General features: G+C 39.2%; 1 long non-coding RNA gene across 2 annotated transcripts in view; it reads right to left on the reverse strand.

Moving 5' to 3' along the window:
- The window catches only part of LOC107399883 (uncharacterized), a 27742-nt gene extending 22914 nt beyond the window's left edge, over positions 1-4828 (reverse strand). For both annotated transcript variants that reach the window (XR_013046050.1, XR_013046049.1), the window contains exon 1: positions 4588-4828. This is a non-coding gene — a long non-coding RNA (uncharacterized LOC107399883). The remainder of the gene's footprint in view (positions 1-4587) is intronic.
- Positions 4829-6000: the final 1172 nt, after the last annotated feature.

Consider the following 6000-nt stretch of genomic DNA (forward strand, 5'->3'; position numbering starts at 1 on the left):
CTTTATTGCAATTGTCTCTACCTTACATAATATTATGCACATGTGTTTATAGACTTCCTAAATGCAATGAATTTTGTAATTTCTTCTGTGTACTCAGAACTTAGAGGAGAGCTCAATAAGTATTTGATGAATCAATTAATCATGATTTCTAAGTTAGTGTCTGATTTTACTGTGATGAGCTATTTTCTATGAGGCATTAATTTATGAATCATCTTTTTAAAGTATAAAGGAAAAGATGAGGATATTGATTCCTCCATGACTTCCTCTCCACCCAAGACACTGCTTCTGAGCAGGAAAGATTAAAAAACCCAAATGAGAGAAGGCATCAAAGCACAGGAAAAGATCACAATTTGTTTGCTCTTTCCACAAGTATGTGCCAGACATTGTAGTAAGCACTGAAGGAAAAAAATATTGGACAGTTAAGGTCTGTGGTCCCATAGAATTTACAGTATATCAGAGTAGTCTGGCAGTGAGTAAGTAAACAAATATTTAAATGATTTGAAATTGTGACTAGTGGTCTTTAGCAAATAAGCATCATGCTGCATTCACAAAGAGTGGAGTAGGCTTGCAGCGGGCAGAATACTACTTCCTGTGGGATGTATTCGTCTTACTTCCCAGATTCTGCAAATACATTACACATTATAAGGAGGAGTTAATACTGCTTCTCAGCCAACCTCGAGGATGGGAGGTTGTTCTGTATCATCTGGGTGGGACCAGGCTTTATCTCCAAAGTTCTTGAGTGTGGGGAGGGAGGCGGTAGAAAGAATGCCAGAGTAAGAGGCAGTCTGAGTATGGAATATTGATGTGGTTGAATGAGGAAAAAGGGACTTCAAATCTAGAAACACAGCTGTCCCTGAGAATTGAAAAGGTGAAGAACCCGATTATCCCTTAAAATGTCCAGAGGGAAAGCATTCCTGCTAATACCTGATATTAGTTCAGTGAGACCCATTTTGGGCTTTTGACCTTAATAACTAAGAGTGATAGGTTTGTTTAAAGCAGCAAATGGAAAAATAATAAGGACTTTAAATTCCAAAGTCAAGAAGCACTTCTCTAAAGATGCTCCATTAATCTGAACTGAAGGACTTGAAGGAATATGCCTTGCAAAAAGCTGCTGATAGCATATCCAGGTGGAAAAACAGCAAAGTCAAGGCTGAGCACAGATTTGGGAAGTTAGGAATTGATAGGCAGTCATAGTCATTGAAGTGTGGTGACTGAGGTGAAAGTAGTTAACAAAAGATTGGGAATTCAGACAGGAGAAATCTACATAGGGCCGTCTAGACACCAAGGAACTCAGATTTTGCTGTCAGGGCACTGTGCAGACATTCAGTGGTTTCAAGTTGGAGTTTCATATCATCTGTCTTATGACTTTTAAAGGCATACTTTAAACATGGACCAATCATTTTTATCAAGTAAATCTACTCTGATTGCTACCACCCAGGTGAACTAGAATTTTACCAAATTTCTGAAGTCCCCCATGCCCTTCCAGTGTTTATCTCCACTAAAGCAACTACTGCCCTCACTTTTTATCACCCTAACAGCTTTTCACAAATTAGTGACCTTTATATTCATAGAATTGTGTTTCTGATTTTTCTTGTCAAATATAATATTTGTGAGAGTTATTCATAAAATACATGTAGTAGCAATTTAAAAATCACTATTGCTGTGTGTATTTCTTATACGGCAATATATTTATCCATTCTGTTAAGTACATTGGTTGTTTCCAGATCTATGTGATGAACATTTTTGTATGTGTCTTTTTGTACACATGTAGACATTTCTGTTAGGTATACACTTCAAATCTTAATGTTGCCAATTTTTCAGAGTGATTGTAACAATTTATATTCCAGTGATATGTGGTAGTTGCCCCCCCTTCTTCTTCTTCTTCTTCTTCTTCTTCTTCTTCTTCTTCTTCTTCTTCTTCTTCTTCTTCTTCTCTCTCTCTCTCTCTCTCTCTCTCTCTCTCTCTCTCTCTCTCTCTCTGTCTCTGTCTCTCTCTTTCTTCTCTCTCTCTCTGAGACAAGGTTTCTTGTGTAGTCTTGGCTTTCCAGGAACTCACTCTGTAGACCAGGCTGGCCTCGAACTCACAGATCTGTCTGCCTCTGCCTCGGGAGTACTGGGATTAAAGATGTGCACCACCACTACCCGGATCATTTTCAATACTTGAAAAATGCCAGCTTTTTGCTTGTTTATCTAGTTTCTTAAGAGAGTAAAAGGTATTTCATTACAACCTTTAATATTTCTTAGATGATTAATGAAGCTGAAAATCTTTGGTCATTGGCTATTTGGGTAGTCCCATTCATTAAGTGCTTGTACAATGACCTAGTACTTGGATTTAAAAAAAAGTAGTTCTGGCAGGGCTGTGGTGGTGCACATCTTTAATCCCAGCACTTAGGAGATAGAGCCAGGTGGATCTCTGTGAGTTTGAGTTCTGCAGAGTTCTCTGTTAGTCTACAGAGTAAGTTCTAGGACAGCCAGAGCTACACAGAAAAATGTTATCTCACCCTCCCATTTCCCAAAGTTCTGAATTCTATTATATTAGATCATATTAGGCAATTTCAAATATTCATTTGTTTTGTTGTGACATGAACCAAGTTTGGTATATTCAAAGAAAATATGAATGCTTCTTTGTGGAGGGAATATCACAGAAACACAGGTGTGGTATAAAACCCTATAAATGTGCAACTTATCTTTAAATTAACCATGGAACTTTGAGTCAAACCATGTTTTCTTAAAGGGGCTGATCTGTACCATTAAGATACCTGTCCTAATACCAATTTAAGGAAAGTATGGGGCTAGGGATTTAGCTCAGTGACAATATCTCTTACCTTGATATACAGTGCACTGGGTTCTTTATCCAGAAAAAAAAGGGCATCGTATTATTTTATGAATTGAATTTATTAATTAAACATTCCTTAAACACAAGCTTTACAGAAATTTAATGACCGAGGGAGGGAAAAATTCAATACATAAAATTTCGTTTAGTGGCTTCCAGAAAAAAATTAATTTTACTAGTTTGAAACCGAGTTAGATTAATGTCGAAGCCTAAGTACATGCAGGAGAAAGTGTATGCCCAATTAATGGGACTTCTGGCTGGCTGCCCAGAGAGATTCTGTAAAATCCTATTCTATAAGGTAAAATGCCTCCCCTGGAGGAAGTGGCATGCCCACCAAGAACGAGGGTCCCTGCCCAGCAATACATTAACTTTACACTGCATGCTTTATTGCTCTGCCCTGCATTCTGGCAGCCTCCCTTTCATTGTCTTGCTCTTTAAGCGGTCTTGCGTTTGCTTCTTCTCTTTTCAAGACTTGAGTATTTGCTCTAACATCCTCCCTTTCCCCCACTTTTGTTCTTAAGAGTAACAAAGCCAAACCACACAGCCCTTTTTGGTTATTGTTCCAACACAGTTATTGACTCTAATAAGTACAATTCTCCTTCCACTTTTTGAACCTTCATAGTTTATGTTGGTCGTCTCACTGTGCCACCCACCGCTGGCCCCTTCAGTTCTTTGAAGCTAGTGACCCCAAATATCTAAGGCTTCTGGGGATGAGCCTGCTTTTCTTCCCTTCCCCCGTTCCTGCAGCAACTGAGACAATCCCCTCTGCAGCCTGAGGCAAAGATTTAATGCTGTCAAGAGCACAGAGCAGCCAGCTTTCCAATGCTGAGAAGGGCGGGCACTCAGCCAAGTCCTGCGCGCTGCAATTCTGCCACTACACCTTCCTAAGCTTGCTCTATTTTGAAGAGGTTGGTGCTAAATTAATTTGCCGGGGACGGAGGGGGAGGGAGGGAGGAGTGTGTTTCGAGCACCGAAAACTGCGGCCGAGTCGCCCTCTGCTGGTTAAAGATGTGAATGATCGCAGCCGAAAACAACGCTACAGAGGCAATCCGTTTAATACAGATAAATAGCAACTAAAACTCGGCTTACTGTTTGTCGATCTGAATAGTCACTGTGACTTTTAGCTCTACCTGAAATTTAATTATACTCTTATTCTAAATTCTAGCCCCAAGTAATATGCTATCTTGAGCCCATGTTCATTTACTCTTAGGTTTCCATTATTCTAAACCGCTAACCAAAATCTCCCCAACGAGCTTTTTGTCTAATTGGTTGCTAGGCAACCGGAAAAATGACACCTAAGCCAGCCGTTAGTTACAGAACACACCCCAGGCCGGTGTCTCTGCCTAAGACAGTAATTTCAAGTGAACAAAAAGACAGCTGTTGTTGGTGTTTTCAAGATTAATTGATTGGAAAACGAGACAAAGCGGTCGGTTCCCATTATGGTTTCTAGAAAGCTGACAGACTACCGTCTACAAAACGAAGCCCTGCCTGCCATAATTCACAGAGCCTCGCACCGCCTTTGCAGTCTTACGTATCTTGTTGGAATAAACCAACACACGGAGGCTAGGTAATGAAACGTCTGCCTGCAGCAAGACAGTATTTATAAGACATTTATATTCTGGCGGGGAATGAGAGGGGAGAGAAAAAAAACTCAAACGACTAGATATTGTAACATATGGTTTCAGTTAATGTCAGCCGATCCCTTTGCCAGTCTGAATGTCCCAGACCAAGGGGTTCCTATCCACCCCCTCTACCTCTGGCATTGTAAATTGGTCGATCACGCGGCATTGAGATTGGCCGGTTCCTTTGTCAGGTGAAAATCTCCGCAGCGAGTCATGGGACTCAACTGGGCGGTGTCGCTGTCCGCATCTGGGGTGCTGAACTCTAGGCGTGGCCATGGAGATTTCCATTATATGACAGCTTCCGGTAGGGCGGTGTCGGGGGCGTGCTCTAAAAAAGTGGTTCCATCTGCCACCTGGTGTTCGAAAAGGAAAGTGCTGGAAGATAAGGAAAAAGGGAGTTGTGAAGTTCAAAAATCACTTTAAAAATCACTTTAAAACTCTGAAAACACAAATTGGAGGGGTTTTAGTCCTCAATAGTTGGCCTTTTGGAGATCTCATACCTTTTAGAGACATCTAGGGGATAGAAAAATGTAGATTTTCTAGAATGATCTCTCACTACCATCCAAGAAAACAACCTGTAAGTATGTTTAACTACATGTTGCCACTCATTTTTCCAACACGTCTTGTTGTCAAATATGTATTTTAAATTATCTTTGCAGTAATTTAAAATATTTACTGAAGTATTAAAATAAAATAAACGCTAAGAAAACAATCCTGATGGCCAAATACATTCAAGGAAACAGTTGGGTGTTCTTCTCCGAAGAGTTTTGGGGAAATTAAAATAGTGATGATATTTGAAATGTGGTAAAAAGTAATAGAAATTCTATGGGTAAAATTTTGTTTCTTTTTATCTCCTTTTTGCTCTAGCATTTAAGCTATGAGAATGTTGGGAACAGGAAATTTGTGATGTGATTATTTCTTTTAATCTGCATATTGTAGACTATCCTTCGCAAAGTCAGTGTGTATTTGCGCATATACCTTCAGGTGAGGGAGGAAGCGTCAAGTTGATTTGTGCACAGAGACTGACTAATACATAACAAAATTCAGGAGAAATATTATTATATGCCTCCTTCCATTTTTTAAAAATAAAAATACATGTAAGGGTGGCTACATCTTTTAGAGAGTGTGAAGTCAGAATTCCAACTGACCATCAAATTTCTGTGTCTCTCGTGGTAACCTCTTCTCAATTAGTTTGGTATAACTCTTTCCATCTTTCAAGACAGTGACTATCATGTGTGTGTTCAGATGTATGGGTTACAGTGTAAAAATCAGTCCTAGCAAATGGAGATCAAAATGAATATCATTCTCAAACAAATTTATCACTCTCAAAATAAAAAATAGACCCATCCAAGAGGCACACTCATCTTTATTTGTCAGCCAACAGAGTTATTATTTGGTATTATTACAGCGGTTTCTACTTTCAAGCCTTAATACAGAGCATAGCTGTTACCATTTCTGCTTTAAGGTCAAACACATTTTATTTTAAAAAATATTAACTTTAATCAAAACTTACACACCAAACTTAGTATTAATTGCATTGTCCTC

The sequence above is a fragment of the Peromyscus maniculatus genome, chromosome 19 (assembly GCF_049852395.1).
Source record: "Peromyscus maniculatus bairdii isolate BWxNUB_F1_BW_parent chromosome 19, HU_Pman_BW_mat_3.1, whole genome shotgun sequence".
Classification (NCBI taxonomy): Eukaryota; Metazoa; Chordata; class Mammalia; order Rodentia; family Cricetidae; genus Peromyscus; species Peromyscus maniculatus.